Source organism: Octopus bimaculoides, chromosome 19 (assembly GCF_001194135.2).
Source record: "Octopus bimaculoides isolate UCB-OBI-ISO-001 chromosome 19, ASM119413v2, whole genome shotgun sequence".
NCBI lineage: Eukaryota > Metazoa > Mollusca > Cephalopoda > Octopoda > Octopodidae > Octopus > Octopus bimaculoides.
In genome coordinates, this window is record NC_068999.1 from 24,430,867 (window position 1) to 24,449,069 (window position 18,203).

The 18,203-nt window shown below is 32.6% G+C and overlaps 1 protein-coding gene across 3 annotated transcripts in view; it reads left to right on the forward strand.

The window, feature by feature from the left end:
* LOC106884107 (ras-related protein Rap-2c) overlaps positions 1–14,891 on the forward strand; it is a 59,389-nt gene extending 44,498 nt beyond the window's left edge. For all 3 annotated transcript variants that reach the window (XM_014935329.2, XM_014935328.2, XM_014935330.2), the window contains exon 3: positions 9,000–14,891. The gene's annotated coding sequence lies outside the window, so the exon portion shown is untranslated. The remainder of the gene's footprint in view (positions 1–8,999) is intronic.
* Positions 14,892–18,203: the final 3,312 nt, after the last annotated feature.

The following is an 18,203-nucleotide window of genomic DNA, read 5'->3' on the forward strand; positions in this document are numbered from 1 at the left end:
GATTATTTCTTTTTCTATTATTTTAGTTAAAAAAAAAAAAGAAGTTATGTCCAATTGCTTTTACAAGCTTTCTGTAGCTGATGAGATGGATGCAGTCATTTTTGTACCAAATATTCAAATATTAGAGGGTTTTTTTTTTGCTTATTTTCATCTATCAGTGCTCTTAGCTGTTAATCATCCTCATTATCAGATGTGATAAGATTTATTAATTAGCTACTTAAGGGCTGTTAGTCTTTTATACCTTCTATAAATTTTTTGGGGGTGGTGGTGGTGGTGGTGGTGGGGTAATGATTCAGTTATAGGTGTCTCATTTCAGCAATAAACCTTTTATGGTACTCAGTAGTTCTGTATTTATCTGCTTGTTGAACAAGAATATCTCTACCATTCGTGAATATTTTGGAACTGAGCTATTCATTTGATGAGTTTTAAAAAAATTTTCTTTATTTTCTTTTTTTTATTATAAGAAAAATCATATTTGCATTTATTTTCTGTTCGAGAATAAATGTAAATGAAAAGTAGAGTAGCAGTACCAGATGCTATTACTATCAGTGTACAAAGAAGCAGAAGTCAGTGTGATGTATGATAGTACAATCATTGTTTGCAATGGAATATGACAGAATCTCAAATAGGCTAACTGAGAATCAACTCTAACTCTATTAAGTATGTTGATGTGATTAACAGTATGACCACTCTAGTATTTAAGTCTAAAGACATTTTTTGAATGCTAATAGAAGATAAGTTATTACCAAGGTGACTTCTATTTAGAATTATGAAGTAGGACACATGATAATATGGTTCAGGGAAATGTTTCTAGTGTTTGTGGCTTGTTTTTGTAGGATGAGTACTGTATAATGTCTGTGAAAGGGGTTAATGAAGACAAACTATGCAGTAATACAAGACAAATTGAGTTTAGTATATATTGATGTTTTGTGATGTGGAAGTGTATTCATCCTCTGCTGGTATTGGAAAATATTCTCAAATTTGGTGGTGGAGGAATGTAATTTGTAAATTGTGAGTTAATGTTTGGAACTCTCTATAAAAGAACCTTTCCAGCTGAAACAAGCTCTACAAATGAATCTGTGCTGATGAAATTTTGTTAATGTTTTTTGATTCATTTGCTAATTATCTTAACTCAAACCTTCAAGTGGCCCACTTATGTGTAGTAGTTATTATAACTAGTCTGGATAGTAAATTAATTAGATATTCATTACAGTCAAGGGAAGCTGGCTCCATATGTAATTTAATTGAGCTTAGGATTTCAGAAAAGGAGAAAACTTATTGAGAGTTCAACAAATGGTTTCTTTTTTTTCCCCCACACTGTATTGCTTGTTTTCCACTTAGACGTTAATTTAATATAAATGCGCTAATTTTTTCTTTTCTTCATCCATAAATCATTAATTAAATAGGCCATACTTCTATGTCTTCTCCAGGTCTATCTTGCTTGGTCCATTTTGAATACTCAAATCTTATACATTCCTAATACCGGTCTCCACGTTTATTTTCTCTTAGTTCTACATGTACCACTTCAGTTCTGTTTCGATGCATTAGTATATGTTGACAGTTTTTAAGTGCATCTGTTTTTAGTTGGAAAACTAGACATTCAAGTTACACAAATGTTTTTTTACAATCTGTTAAGAATGAGTCATACACTATTTTGAACTTAAGCATGTGTGTGTGTGTGAATGTCTGAACATATTAAATTGATATATTAGTTTATGAATTGTTTCGTTATTGAAACGTAGTAACATTTAAAACTAAATCAAATGGCCTAAAATTTAATTTAGCAGCCCATACAACTTTTATATTGATTTAATGTCTCTTTAACTGTTCAGTCCACTCATACTTGTGCTTTAACTGTGGGTTGACTCCATAAACCATAAATTGCTCTCACTTTCAACTGCCAGTTTGAAACATTTCACATGACGATAATTGAAATATCACTTTTCAAAAATATCTGTGGTAATGGCAGGAAAGACTTGCTAGTTGTAGAAGACATTTTGATTAGAGTTAATAAAATTTAGACATGTAATATATTAAAATGTTTCTCATTTTCATTGATTGAGGACTTCATAAAAATAATGCTTCGCTCCATAGTCTGTAGTTTTAGTGGACGAGACAGATGCCACTATTCTTTATTACATGATACCTATTTTTCAATTATAGACACTGAAACAAGTTTTAGTTGTGTGACACAAGTCATAACAAGATTCCATTAGCAATTTTATAACTCATAAATATTGTTAATTTAATATTTTATCCACTCTAAAATATTTGAATAAGAGAGACATAACTAACAATGCTTTATGTCTGTTTTGTATTTTTGTCAAATAAGATTTCCGTTTAGTGCAGATTTTCTGTATGTCAATGACAATGCTCATGGCTTGTGATGGCAGGCAGTTTCGTTTGTTGTCCTCAATTTTCTGTTGCTCAGTGCCCCATTTCACCAAATGGTGTTTTACACTTATCCACCACCACTACAACCACTTTCCATGTTTTGCTAAAAATAGAAATTGAATAAAACCAAGCTAATTTTGCACAACAGTTTCATACCCATATTTTCTATATTATCGTATCCAACATGTACCTCTTCTTAGATATATTTGCATGAACTAGTATTATCATCATCATCATCATCATCATCCACCTTCCATACTGGTATGGGTCGGATGGTTTGAAACTGGCCTGGCAGGAACCTCTACCAGACTTCTGTGTCTGTTTTAGCACAGTTTTTACAGCTGGATGCCCTTCCTGACACCAACCACCCAGCAGAGTAATCACTTAAAAACTGTATTCCCTACATCAAATTTTTTATGGAAATTACCAAAGAAGGTGAGGACATATATAATGAAACTGTATTGGACCATGGCACATCATCAATTGTGTTTCTGTTCATATTTTAATCTTGATAAAGTTTTTTGAAAATGTATTTGAAATAGAAGTACTGTACTTGGTTTAGAAATTTAATTTCTAGGTAAATGTATGACCTTTTTAAATCCCCACCACCACTGTTGGATTTCCTTGGCATTTTCCCCCTTCCTTGTGATCCACAATGCTCTTAATGGGATATTGCTGCCAGATACCAACCTCCATGAGACTGCTCCTGGTTTTACAATACAAACTTGTTTTAAAGTAATCTAAATTAAAACATTCCATCAGAATTTCATGTTATGTTCTAAACACCAGCTTTATATTAATGACAAAGTTATTTTACTAAATTCTTCATTATTGTCAACATAAATTGAAACAAATGCAGTGGATTTCAACAGAAATGTTATAACAAAAGGTTTCAGAACCATTTGTCCAGTGTAATAAAATGTAAAACCTTCCTTTAAATGGAAGTCCAGTTAATTTATTTCTTGGACACCTCCGCTCTAGTTTTTGCAATGAAGTATCAGGGGGAAAAAAACTGGTTTGCAAAGATATGTTTTACTTAGCATGTTTACCCATTAATTGTTAAAAAAAAAAATTGGCAACCCCATTATATTACTTGTACATATTATATTGACATCAGGTAACTGAAAGGCAAAGGTGATACTAAAACCTTAATACTGTTAGTTGGTGATACTACTTGCCCTTATTATGTATGGCAATAGCACAAACATACGTACATTAAGATATTTAATGAATTTCTCTAATTTCATTTTATTTGAAACAATAACTTATAGTTTTCATATTCCTTTTCTCTGAAATTTAAATTTACATTGGCTTAATTTCTCCTTAAACAGTCCCGCATGGTAATTCCATGTAAACAAGAGAAATTTCAATTTCTGTTTATCATTTGTTGTAAAAGGGTTAAATTCATTGGCTTTTTAAATGAGCCATATACTTGGTTATATTTATAAACTATCACATGAATGAGTTTATCTGTGCATTAAGTTGTCAGAATTAAAATAATAAAAAAATACGCAAGTAAATGAATCAAACATCACTTCAATATAAAATTTCTAACAGGCAAAGTATTTTTCAGAAGCCAATTTTATCTAAAGATACAAGATTTGCTGTTATCTCACATTGATAAAGCTATGAGAAAAAGGGGCTTTATCTGGGCACAATGTAACAAATGTTACACACAGAAGCCTACTTGTTTGCTAGTTTTATAATAGAGTATAAATAACAGTTTTCTAATAAAGTATCTATAATAGACCTATTATAGAAGCCACTATGTTTTTGTTGAACTCCAACTGAGTCATGATAAAAGATGTTCCAGCATGGACCATTCCATTTTTTTTTTTCATTCAGAACTATATTATTCTGTTTTTCATTTCTTTTCTTTTTGTAAAATGTAAAAATGGTATGATTTGAGCAAAATTTGACTACAAATTCTAGCAGGTTGAGTAACTACATGGAGGCTCTCTCATTGATGTAAGAAACTAATCTTAGTTGTGTCTGTGTCTGAGAAAATTGTAATTTGTTTCCCCAAAGGTCTTTTTGTAGTCTCCATACTAGAAGATTTGACCTTGTTTATATATCCTCATCACAGAGAGAATGAATATAACCTAGCAATATGGTTTATTTTTATACATGAAAATGACTTATGTTGATGTCTAACATTGGCACATAATCAGAAATTTGTTGCTGTTTGCAAGAATTGGAGTTATAATAGCTTGGATTGATAAAGTACATAACTAGTCCTTATTTTATTAATAACCCCTGGGGAAGTAAAAGGCTAAGTTGATCATGACTTTAAACTCAGAAGTTAGAGAGAAGAAACTAAATATTGAACGCCATTTAATCTCATGCACTACTGTTTCTGACACTCCACTGTTTTCAAAGTAACTAACAGAACAGAAAATGTATATAGATTTTTTTTTTTATATCTGTTCTTGTATGAGTCAGCTAATTCAAACATTTCCACTATCCAAGCAGGTTGACATTTCTATATCTAATTTCTGTGTTACTTAATGGTGTTTTGTTTATATTTTCTAGCTTGGTAGAATGAGGTACATAATGTGCTCGATTTTTTTTTTTTTTCTTTCTTTTCAAGACTCCAAATTTGGTTGATACTAATCACTGATTGTACAGTTAGGTGGTATCTAAATATCTAAATAATCACCTAGCTACTCCTCATTTCAGTAAGGAAGCTGTTGTCTGGTCTTGGTATGGAAATATTAAAATGATCAGCGCTGTAACATGTCAATGAGTAATAATAATAAGCCACTGAAATTAATGAAATGATAGATGTAAGAGAATCAACACATGTAGCTGTAGAAGTACTGCTTAATGTTGTATATTTATATCCAGTAAATTTCTGGCATGTCATGTGTGTATTCTAAATTATGTATTCATGGAAAGCAACCCTTTATGCAGGTAACTTTTTTTGTTAGAGTAGCAAGAAAGTAGCTTTGTTCCTTACACTTAGGCAGTAATTTGGTACCACATAGGCAAACAATGGATACATAATGTGTCTGTTGTGGTATTTGTCATTGGAATCTATTGGATACAGAAATATACTTTTTATTATGTAGACACCCTGATTAATACTAGTGACAATGTTGTAGTTGAGCTCCTGACCAGCCCCGATTGGGCTGACCTATAATCAAGGATATTCCAGCCATGACCATCCCTGCAGGGGACCCATGGCTATTACCTATTGTATCCCTACTCTAAGAGAGTAGAGTGTGATTTCTGGGAGATTTGACTGCAATTTCTAACTGAGCAATCATGTGAAGGCTCCCTTCTTGCCTCATGATAATGTCTGTAAAATACTATGGTGATATAATAATAACTTACAGCCATAAGTAACAGACATTCTCTGAAGCTGGCAATGTGCTGAAAATGACAATTATTGGATTAATAATATGGAATTTAGCAGATTAAAATTGGGGAAGCTAAGAAATAAGCTAAAATCCAGGGAGGGTATCAAGTAATGCATATGCCTTCTTTATGATAAATGTGGCTTGACAGTATAGTATTACTTCATTCAGAAGTTGGCATTGCAGATAATGATATGTATGTTGCATTAAAAATGTCAGCATGTCTGTTACTAAAGGAATTGTTGACATCTAACCCAGATTCTCTTAATACTTTACACATATCTGGAGTGTGGTAGAATGAGGAAGAACTAGACTGAACATAATCAGTCATCTATATGCTGTACTGGATTTGTCGATAAATTTTGGTAAAAATGTTCATTCAGTTATGCTGACTTGAACTCATTTTTACTATTGATATTCTTTTACTGTTCTAGTTTCTGCTTAAATATAGTGTGGGAATATGTGAAATATCCCTTTGGTTGAAATTTAATAAAAATCTATCCCACATGTACACTGAAAGTGAAATGTCATCCAAAGGTTTACAAATTTGACACACCCTATAAGAAAATAATTTAACATTTTGCTATGGTTTATTTATTTATTAGACTAAAAACTTATTTAATTTTGCCAAAAAGGGTTGCAAATGTCTAGCTTGATGACTTGCCTGTTGCCCATATAGAAAAGTTTTGAATAACAAATTATTTTTGTGTATTTTGGTGGTGGTGGTGGTGGTGGGGGAAGTCATCATCTTAAAAAAATATATTTTATTATGTTTTACTGAAATTACAATACAAAGCTTGCTACTGCAGACATTTTTAATTAATAAATCATTTCCTATCTACCTGCATAGATCAATCAACTTGGAGATAACTGATTTTTATATGAAAGCTGTTGTGCTAATAGAGAAATTGTGGCAAATGAATCTTACTATTATTATAATGGTTGATTTCATAGAATGAATATTGGCTGTTCCAATTAATTCTACCATTTGATGATTATCATCAGCTCAACAGAGATCTAAATCTCATTTGTTTTTATTTCCAATCCTACACAGCCACCCTACTGATTCTGTTGTGCCTAAGTTATCTTTCATCTCCAGACTAACATCTGTGTTCAGCATTTACTCCTTTTTTTTTTTTCCTCTTCATCACCCTTTTTTTTTTTTTAATTAATTCCCTACATAATGAAATGCTGCTCTTACCAATTTTCAGTTTGAACATTTTCTTGTCTCTTATTTGGCTTTCTTACAAATTTATTGTTTTGATAACACAGTAAAGAACATCATGGTATCTAGCTCCAATCTTGTTATATTCTCTGGTGTAAAACAACTGATGGAGTTCAGCTCAACTTTAAGCATTCTTCCTTAAAAACAAGGCTTTGTTTGTGATGATAGAAAATTGACATCACTTACATCTTATTAATTTTTGTGTCTTATTACCTCATAGTGTCTTTAGATTTGAACTCACCAGCTCTTCCCAAATATTCTTTAATCAAGTACCATGGGTACTCTTTGACAGCACACAATATTTTTCACTTGTTTATTTATATCACATGTCCATGCAAACTGCCCCAACCTCTGCACATCCCCCACGCTTTTTATGCAGCGCGTGCATGTGCACACACACACACACACACACACACACAAAATAAGTTTCTATAGAGTTTTTGCTGCCAAATTCCACTCACAAACTATTAGTTAACCCAAAACTATGGTAGAAGACACTTTCCTTCAGTACCACCTAGTGGGGTTGAACCTGGAAGCACATAGTTATGAAGTGAACATCTTAACTAAGCAGCTATGCCTGTGCTATCTGATGGGCACAGGCAAGGAAGCCTACCATTAGTTGTGAATTTCCGATCCTTTGATCATGCAGTGTTTTCACTGTCTCTGTTTATGAAATCAATACAAGTCTAGATGTTTATAATGTGTAAGTAATCTCTATTGGATGATTAAGGAAAAGGAATAGGTGATGTCATCTATAAAGGACCCTGCGTGATTAGAAGTAAGAGTGAGAAGCTCATTAATGTAAAGGGAGACATTAGGAATCTGGGGTACACCAAGATTGGAAAGAGCCTTATTGATGCTTGTTACAAACAGGCTTCCATTCAAAGAGATGATAGATGGAAGACTCGCATGCATATGGTCAAAAGCTTTGCTGATGCCAGCATAACATTTTACTTTTGCTGAAGTTTTGAAAAATAGAAAAACACTGATGTGACAGTGATGAATAGAAACCATATTGGTGGTCAATGAGATGCCATTGTTTCCATTTCTTTTGGGATGTTGGAAGTAAGGTCGATAAAGTCATTAATTGGCAGCCATGGTTTTTGTTTTGTTTGTTTTTTACTTTATGAAGTAAGAATTTTCTTGACTCAATAAGCTGCCTTGCTTAAATACTGTAAATATCCTTTTGCATAATTATGTTCATTGTTTCAGACACAATCATTTCTCTATTAGCTGATATGTACTCATGGGATAATTGACTGTGTCCCTAATCCTTTAATACTTGCTGTATTATATACATACTACTTAAATACATGCACACACACACACACACACACACACACACGCGCGTTTTGCAATCATCATCTGATTTGATTGTTTTTTTAAGAGCTTTTATTGCTGCTGCTGCTTCTTACTGACCTGTTCAAAGATTATCAATTATATCCAATTATATTTCTAAATGGTTTTAAACCTTTATCATTCATATTTCATTTAATCTTCTGTTTATATATTTTGAAAATACTGCTAGCATTTTGTTGTATATACTTCTATATTAATAGTTATTAAAATGATGGCCAGGAAACCTAAGATCTATTTCTTTTCTGTCATTCTACAATATGTAGAATATTTATGGTTTTAAAGTTTACTAAGGTAGATTAGGAGCGCTCGCTAATTTACTGTTATGATAAATAATTAAGACTGATGTTGAAGATTATGAATTTGGACAAGTTTGTATGCTATGAGGAGAAAAGTAATCTAGTATTTCAAAACTGATTCTTTATCTGAGAGAGTGAAAACATTTTCAGATGAAGGGTCATCTTTCTCTTCTCCCCACAGCATACAAATTTCTCCAGTCTGATAAACTTCATTGAGTAATTTTTGTTGATGCCAACCACTACCAATTTCATAGGCCTTTGTTTCATATCAATATACATGTTTTACAATATTTTAAGACATTGAAATTTTTTTTTTCCTACCTCTGCATATATCTAATGGTTTTTTTTTTCTTTTCTTCATTGCAGGTTAATCGTGTGGACTGTTTATCCTACTTCTGATTACCTATCAACTGAAAAACTGCCTGTGAATTTACACTGACAATTCAATTTGTTGTGTGCAAGCATTGCGGCTGTTAATCAGTGTTTGGAAACATTCATTCTTGCTGACTAGTTGGTTCCTGATTGTCAGATTGGTTCTACCAGCTGCTGCTATCATCACCATTTAATCAAATATCAGACATCAGTTTCTCCATCTGCAGCTACCAGCTCTGTTCGTCAACCAATTATCAAATAGTAATCTTGTGACCTCTTCACCTGACATAAATTGGTCATCTTCTGAATATTTCTGCGAATACTTTCAATGAGAGTACACATTTCCGCAGTTCTGTTTGAATCCATGTTGTAGAGGTTCTGTCTAAAGTGACATCTTATAGACTTTATCGCCATCATAGTTGCATGAACTTAAAGAGTCTTAGAAGAAAAAAAAAATCAGTAAAACAAAATCAAGCATTAATATATCAAAGTTGAATCAATTCATGTCCTTGTTTAGGTGCTTTCAGAAAAAGCAAAATCAACCCCTCTGCTTATCTTTTTTTTTTTTTTTAAATTTTATTTTATATCTAACTTTTACTTTTCTAAATCTACCATATACTCTGGTTTGAAAATACTGAGGAATCTAATTTTTAGATATATTTTCTAAAAGGAAAAACTTCACTTTCTATGAGCTCTAGTTATCCTTTTGTGGTCAAAGACATGGAAGTCACTAGGAACTTCACCGCTGTCTGTCTTTGATTTGTTGCTGTATCATGAAGTTGTTTTTTTTATCAACAATCAAATTTTGCATTCAACATCCATTTCTTAGCAACCTCATGAGTATGAAAAATTTTGATGTAGTGTTTTCTACATTATCCAACTGAAACATACTGGCAAAAAGCCAAGGAATATATCTTTAACATCTTTATAATAGTATTTTTATAAGCATGTTTAAAATTTATATTTGAAGATTGATTTTGAAAAGTATCAGTTCTAGGAATTCTTTAGAAATATTATTTTAGTTTGGTCATTTTACTTATGTTAAAAGACTACAATTATAATAATATGTGGCTTCACTTTTAGAAATCTTGAAGCTAAAAATTAACTCAACCAATAAACACCACCTTTTGAAAGCTTTGCTTCTGTACGAATCTAGTTATTTGATGGTATTACTGAAAATACATAGTGAAATGTGCCTAGAGTCAGAGGAATGATCATTTCAAGCCAGACATATTCACCCATCCAGCAAAGATTAAATGCTGAATACACAGCAAGATAACAAGAGGTCAGTAAGTGTTGTGCTCATGTCTTCTTTTCCTCATGAACTCTTAACAAATTTCTCCTGCCATTAGAGTTTATATGACAGTGCAGTATGATAATTTCATCTAACATTTAAAAACTCACTTACAAATCTCTGCTGACTGTTTATTTTTGACTGTTTTGTTTTTGTAATTAAATTTGCATAAAGTGCGCTGTCACTTGAACATTATGTTATTAAAGCTCCTGCAGAATGTTTTTGCACTAACTTCCTAAATAAAAAGACTAATTATAATAATAATAGATGAGCTGAGGTTTTAATATGAAAATTTGAACTAATGTGCTTCTTATTAGAAATATCTACTGCTAGTTACTGCAGTAGTTCAGTTTTTTTTTTTTTTTCAATGCCATATTATTTTGGCTTGGTTACAGTCATTTGTAATCATGTAGACTGAAGTTCTAACAAATTTAATGCTTTCATCTTTGATCTGCAATACTGAATGAAGCCTTTGTCACAAAACCAATCTCAATGTCTTTCATATAGTTCTATGAGTCTAAATATTGATTGTCCAAACTGTGCTTAGATCAGCGCAAAACCCTAAATCCCACAGCTTTAAATGTATAATGGTGACAAATAGAACTGTGTATTACTGTCATCCAAAGATTTCTGAAACATTTTGTACAACTTTAGTTTGCATTAATTTTTATATATTTTTTTATCTAAGAGTTCAATCTTATTTAGTTACATCATCTATATCAAGTTCTAAAGTCAACAGATTACTCATAGCTAGTAGGAATATAGGGCAAAATTCTAATGATATTCTGCTGTTTTACATCTTTTCAATGCTCAGTTTGGACAAAAACAACAAAAAAACAACAATAAAACAAAAAAAAATGCATTCTTCACTATTTAGATATTCATAGTCTTTTCTCTTTAGAAATTCTAGCTGGGACCATTGAAAACAGAAGCCACATGATGTTGTGGCTGGATCTTTCAAGTTATAACTTATGATGTGGCATCCATTCTTCTCTGTTCTTATATGTATATTGTAAATAGAAATCCTGTTATTTAATCATCTCTATTTCTGTCAAGTGTCTTAACTTTCCATTAATTTTTGTAGTGACTTATTTCGAAGTGGAAATCGTATTGAGTAAGGTTTGGCTTAGTTTAATCGACTGTAGCTTGTTGTTGCAGTTGTTCTCCTGCCTTGTATTAAGCACACAATTCCTGCGCAATACAATTCCTATCTGGGTTCTATGACTGCCTAAATCTCTATCTAAACCTGCTTTATTTTGTATTTATATTTTTAATCCTCAATATCAAATGATCTGATAGCATTTACAAAGGCTCAATCAGTTCAGTTGGGTGAGCAAACTTTTCCTACTCTCCAGTGTAGGATTGCTGTCATTACAGAAATGGTTTTAGAAACTACTACTCAATGCTAAGCTCTGTTTGATCTTTAAATTTTTACAACTACCTCAGCAAAGCAAATATATCATCTGATTTCCATAGATTCCTATAAAATTTATTTTTGTTTAAATTTTTTTTTTTAAATAAGCTCTTAATTAGCATCTATCTTTGTTTAGTTTCCTACCTTGCTGTAGGCACCAAAGTAAAAGTATTTAGAAATATGTCACCTATGAGTTGACTTATGTTTCTCTTAAGAATTTGATTTCCATTGTATATTACCATAGTTATGTCAACCAGCCATCTTAAAGAATTGCTGGCAGACCAAAAAAAACAACCAAAAAAAAAACCTCATGGTTCATCCTTTATAGACAAAAGTATCAAATGTATATTGGTTTTAGTGCTCTCCGTTTTCCTTTTGTTCTACCATCTCATTATACATATATATATGGTTACTACTTCCCCAATGCTTGCTGCAATGAGGCTAACATTTTGTTCAGATCCTCACTGATTAAAACTTCATACAATTAAGAAAATTTTTTAATTGTCTCCATCCATTCATGCCATTGACAACTCATTGGTAATCTATTTGTTTACTTGAAATACTTCAAATAGATTTTTTAGCATTTTAAAAATCATTTGCCAAATCACCATTTTGTATCAAAATAGCCATGTTTATTTGCTTTTAAAGAAAGAATACTTGAAAAAAAAAAAAATTGTGTCAAATTCTTCACAACTTTCTTTCAAATCCTCAAATTTAGAACCTTCAATAAAATCTCTATTACTTTGTTGATACATCTCTAGTTTTTATTTTTAAGTTTGTATGCAATCAATAAATCTTTATTAGATAGATTTGTTTTTAATATAACTTGATCATTATTCAAAAGGATGTTACAAGTTTTCTTTTGGAGATCTCCATTAGATCCCTTCTAGTTGTTTTTACCCAAACCATTGTTTTTTTTTTTTTAATTTTAAAACTGATCTTGTTATCTTTTCATGTTCCCTTTATTCCTTTTTTGCTAAAAAAAAAGTGATGAAGTTTATTGATTTGTTTAAATCCATGTTACTCATTACTTGTTGATTCATTATTATAACAACAACAACAACAACAATAATAATTCATATCTGTGCTGGATTTAAAGCTAATTTCTAGAGGCTTTTTTTGTGTCCAGGTTTCATGAAAGTAATAAATGTATGAAAACTATTTCATTTTTTTCATTGCATTCATAAATCGTTTTATGAAAGCAATGAATGAATATTATTTTTAGTTATTACTAAACTATCATATCCAAATTTTTCAACATCTGCATTCAGATAACATTAGTTTTACTTCATCAGTCTCTCAGTTTTCTAATTCCATGTGCATAAATTAACTGTTTATATTTTTACAACTTGTGGATGTTCTATACTTCTAAAACATATCCCTTTGAGTTGCGGTAGGTATTAAGAAATCTGAGACGATGTAATATTAAAAAAAAGTCTCCAAAATCATTTTTTTTACAATTTTTCACATTCTGATCAATTATTCTAGGAAATGCTTCAAAAGTAAACAATTGTCAATGTTTGAAAATTTCACTGCTTTACAGGTTTGTAAATTATTCAAGAAATTTTTTTGTAATTCCCTTACATTACTATTGCTTGGATTTGATATAACCTGTGGCTCTGAGTTGAAATGAAACAAATTTATACATAGGTTAAGAAAAGTAACTGGATCAATTAGGGATATACAACCCTGTGTTTTTCAAACATACATATTTGGACTGATTTTTAAAGAGGGAATGGAATGTGCAATAATATCTGCCTAGAAACTGTTTTAATTCTTGCCAGTTCCAGTAAAAATTTGTATCCTTTACTGCTTTACCATAAAATTATCTTTTAATAAATTGATCTGATCAATGTTTTTCAATTTACTCTCTTTGGTAAGGTTGTTTATTCTACAACACAACAAAGAGGTATTGAATTACATTTAGCTTTCAGATTCTACCTTCATGCTACTGTTTACTTTTACATTTGCAAGTCCATGTTACCCTTGGTAATTTGAAAGAAAAGTCGATATACAACACATACACATTGTCGCATGAATAAGAAATTGTGAGATTTTTTAATCCTTCTTTATGTAGGGTGCATGTTATAGCTGGTTACAAAGACCATATTTGATGTTAGAGGTAAAGGAATATAATGTTATCTAGTACAAATACAAAATGAAATGAGAAATTTTGCAAAAAAGCATTCTATTTGAGCTGTGTGGGTGGGCAAGTATAATATATATATGGGCAAGCATGGCTGTGTACTTAAGAAATTCACTTTTGCAATCATGTGGTTTTTTAAGTTTAGAACCACTGAACAGCACCTTTGGCATATGTCTTCTTCTATACCATGGTTGACCAATGCCTTGTGAGTGAATCCCATAGACAGAAACTACAAGAAGCCCACTGTGTGTATGTGTGTGTGCGTGTGTGCATGCAAATATGCATGTATGTTGATATTTCACTTATCACCATTTGAGTGACATGGTGGTGATGTCTGCATTCCTTAAACTAACTGCTCTGTGCTTGCTAAGATTTGTGGAATAAAAAAAAATCCCTTAGTTGGAAAACTGAAGATTGGTGACAGGAAGAGCATCTGGCCATAAAAACCTTGCCTCAAAATCAATTCCTGTCCAAACCATGCTAGCATGTAAAGAAAATAATGTTAAATGAATGAACAGAATATATATATATCTATATGTATATACACATATACATTATTTATATATATACATGCATACATTAAATATATATACACACATACATACATATATATATATATATATATATATATATATATACACACACACACACACGCACACATATATATATGTACATGGTGGTGGTGGTTGTCTACTCCTTACACAGAGTTTGACCACCTCCTGCACCGACACCTTAGCCCTTTCATGGCGTCTGATGTGGCTTTTTAAACCAATGTTTTGAAAAAACACCCACACAGATTGCACCTCTGATTTGTACTACCAATACACATATGTACACAAACACATTTATATATACATACATATACACACACACACACACACACACACACACACACACACATATATATATGAGAGAGAATGAGAAGAGTATGATAGTCTGAAACTGCAATAAGGCCAGATGTGTTTTCCTCCCTCCTTGAAAAATGTTATTTTCACCCAAAATATTGGATTATTAAATGTTTTAAAGTCAAAATTTTATCTTTGTTCTTTATATTTAATATTTTCCCCAACTGTATTGTTGTAGCCTTTCTAAATCACTGTTTTTATATATCATTATCATCTTTTAATGATTTTTTTTCCATACTTCCATGGGTCAGATGGATTTTAATGAAGTAAATTTTCACCAGCTAGATGTTCTTCCTGTCACCACTGTCCACCTGTTTCCAAGCCAGCTAACAGTTCTCTTCGTCTATCACACACTAACAGAACAGCAGTCAAACTTTTTATGGAAGATTGGAAAGGAATAACATCAATTGTATGACAGTGACATTTGTTAAAATTTAGCTCGTGACATCGAAACAAGGAGACATTGACACAAATTTTTTTGTTTCACTTTCTGTCTTACAAATCCACTCCCAGGACTTTAGCTTGCCTGGGGTTACAGTAGAAAACACTTGTCTAAGGTGCCATGCAATAGGACAGAACCCAAAACCATGTGATTGTAAAATGAGCTTCGTAATCATAGTTATACCTGTGTCTCACTGCCATATCGGTTTTTCCATACTTGCATGGATCAGTCTTCTCCTACATAGCACTTTGACACTTGTTGAACCTTTATCACTGTATTCATGAGGTTCAGCTCCTGAAATCAGCTTATAACACATCTTTCCATGTCTTCCTCTTTCATAGGTTTCTTTCGCTTGGATCTTTTGGCTCCTCTTTACCTAAGAGGGTCTCATAGAATCATTATAATCAGGTCTGACTGTTGAGATTTTTGCTCGTCTGTCAAATCTGATTGTAGTTCATGTGTAGAGATCACTGCTTCTATCTGTGTTGTCTGTGACTAGCTTAAGTTTCATTAATCTATCACATACTCTGGCTAATTGGATTACTTTATCCATATCTATACCAACATTATGCCTACTCCCCCAACTTCAGTGCTCTACCTGTACAATGAAGCAAGTATTATACATTCCATATCTAGGAACTAAGAATTGCTTTTGTTTCTCTTTTCTTAAATTTTACACATTCAGTACTTGCTGTATGATGTTTTATATATTTTACTGTGTCTCTCTATTCCTATTTTCAATCAATTGAAATTTTTGACTGCTGTGCAACCATGATGTGACCACTCCAACCACCACTAAATATTGAAAATCTATCATCTTTATTCTCACCCCTGATAAGTAACAGCTTCAACTTCCCACCCTTTGAGACTGCCAATACCTGATATGTCTAACCTTCCCACTCTCTCCCATATCAGATTTTCAAGCAGCTTACCTAACAAATCTAATTCTCATAACAACAATAACATTAGTAATATTAACTAGTAACTACAGTAAATGGCACATATATTTGCATTTGTAGTCAAGTGGTAGGGAATGAGTGACTGATAGTAAATTACATGAAAGCACAAACATAGCCATGTATGTGAATTTTCAAACTGCCAGCAATCCATGGCACAAACTTTCTACTCTAGCACTAAAGCTGCCAAACAAAAGCCAGCAAATTTACCACCTAAATCCCCTCCTCCTTGTCAGTTTCAAAACTTCAGGGCTGTAACCATCAACATAAGCATGAGAAAAGGTAAATCTGATGAGATTGTGGAGATGTGCTGTGTACAAGAGATAAGATGGGAAGACCCTTCAGTTAGACTCTCTACATGCAAGAAAGAGCAACACAAATTTTACAGGGATGAGAAGGGGATAAGATAACTGGAGTAGTCAGGGTATGTAAAGGGATAATTAGATTAAGAGCAGCTGCAGACAACAGCAACATTCATTTCTGTTTGCCCCACAGTCAGGATTGCCAGATGAACAGAAGTTTCTATGAGGCCCTTCTGGAAACTACCTCTGGGACAATCAGTTATGACTTCATTATTGTGCTGGTGACTTTAATGGACATATTCAACACCACAATGGCTTCTGGGATATGCATAGAGGCTATGTGTATGATATGTGAAACGAAGTGGATGTGAGGTTCCCAGAGTTCTGTGATGCAGTTGATCTAATGATTTGCAACATATACTTAAAAAAAAAAAACAACCAATCTGGCAAAAGCACATGGCAGATAGACTTTATACTCATCAGAAAATGGGATAGATGGGTCAATTTTAAATACCAAAACCTTTGCAAGACAGTGTGTTATAGAAAACAAAGATGTCATTGAAGAGAAGTGTATTCAAAATGAAGGCACATTTGCAATTGTACATAACAAGTGACACAGAAAGTGCTACTATAGGAGGCTGTTAAACATGGAAAATGCAAGGGATAAAGAGGGGATGCCTCATACTGACCCTATAGAAGGACCAATAATTCGAGTTGAAAGCTAAATAAAGTGATTACAGACACAAAAGTAAAGGAAAACTGCTGGTCCATCAGAGATTGTTACTGAGATGTTCAAAATATTTAGTGAAATATATGATACATGACAGTCACTTGGATAGCTAATCAATTAATACAGAGAGGTGTCATACCTAATCACTGACAAAACAGTATCATTGTAAACTGTTACAAGTCAAAGGAGGTTACAGAAGTATCAGATTGTTGGATGAGGCAATGAAGATCATGGAGTCATATCACATTTGATCTAAAACAGTTAACTTGGGTCAGATGGAATTTGTTGAAGCAAATTTTCAACAGCTGGACGCTCTTCCTGTCACCACACTCCACATGTTTCTAAGTCAGCTATCATTTCCCTTAGTCTTTCGTACATAAACAGAACAGTAGTCAGGTTTTATATGGTAGATTAGAAAGGAATGACACTATTTGTATGACAATGACATTGGCTTTGTATGACAGCAGTTTGACTTCCTTCCTGGCAGAAGTATCAAAGATGCCATCTTTCTAGTGAAACAATTGAAGGAGAAATATTTAGCTAAGAGTAAACCAGTATTCCTAGGATTTGCTGACTTAAAGAAGGCCTTTGACTGAGTGTTACACTGTGTAATCTGGTGGTCACCCAGGAAACTAGGTGTAGATGAATGGCTTGTGAAGGCTGTACTTGTTCTGTACAAATGCATAGTAAAGTCAACTAGTACAACAATGAATGTAGTCTAAAAATAGATGGCCATGAAGAATCAATCCTGACCCCTCTCCTACCCATCATGGTCCTACAGGTCATCTCAAAGGAGTTTAAGACTGGCTGCTCATATGAACTCCTATATACTGATAATCTAGTTATTGTAGCTGAATCTTTGGAATTTAGAGAAGAATTTCCAAACATGGAAGCTGAATTTAGAAGTGAAAAACCTATTAAGGTAACCTCTGCAGATACTAACAGAGTAGGAAAGAATACAAGACCCTGATATTGCAGAAAAGGAGTAGGTATAAACTCCTTGGGCTAT